Source organism: Nematolebias whitei, chromosome 17 (genome assembly GCF_014905685.2).
Source record: "Nematolebias whitei isolate Nwh7 chromosome 17, NemWhi1, whole genome shotgun sequence".
Taxonomy (NCBI): domain Eukaryota; kingdom Metazoa; phylum Chordata; class Actinopteri; order Cyprinodontiformes; family Rivulidae; genus Nematolebias; species Nematolebias whitei.
In genome coordinates this window covers 12,110,410-12,111,318 of record NC_056514.1, presented here as the reverse complement: position 1 = coordinate 12,111,318, position 909 = coordinate 12,110,410, and positions in this window count along the sequence as shown.

The window sequence follows — 909 nt, the reverse complement described above, 5'->3', positions numbered from 1 at the left end:
ATAATAATAACTAATAGGTTAGTTTTTCCTGTGACTTATTTGCAGTATGATAAATGGTAGGAGCATAATATACGCTCCCAATGTTTTGTTGGTCTTTTTTTTTGTAAATAATTACCTTTTTTTGCGGTTTTATTTATTCATTTATTTTTGTATCTTGAGATCTATGACAACATCAAATACTCGAGTCCTACTCGGGTTTTATTATGTTAATGTCGAGTTTAAAAATTATATACTCGTTCAACCCCTAATGTATACCATACTGTATCTCAGTATGGTACGGCAGCTGCACCCTGGCTGACAGGGAGAGGCTTCAGAGTAGTCAAGACAGCATAAAAGATAATTGGCTGCCCTCTCCCCTCCCTGATGGACATTTACACATCACGCTGCCTCAACAGAGCAGAAAGCATAATCAAGGACTGTTCACACCTGGATGTTGAACTGTTTGACTTGCTACCTTCAGAGAAGCGCTACAGGTGCATCAGAACATGAACAAACAGATTCAAGAACAGTTTTTTCCCGAAAGCCATCACCACACTGAACTCACACATGCACTGATTTAATAATCTAACCTCCCAAACACCTGGACTTCTATTGTGCAATACTACTGCCATTTCATACTCTCAGTCACCTTAACTACCTCACTAATATCCATAATGTGCAATATAATTGTGAAATACTTCTATTTTTTTACTTTCATTATTATATCTATATTGCGTTACATTTTTTATATTTTTAGTGTGTGTTTAGTGTTTAATGTGTTTTCTTAAGGTGTGTTTTTGCACTGGAAAAAGGAGTGGCTCTTAATTTCATTGTACTGTGTATAATGACAAGGCATTCTGATTCTGATATATATATATATATATATATATATATATATATATATATATATATATATATACACATATCTAT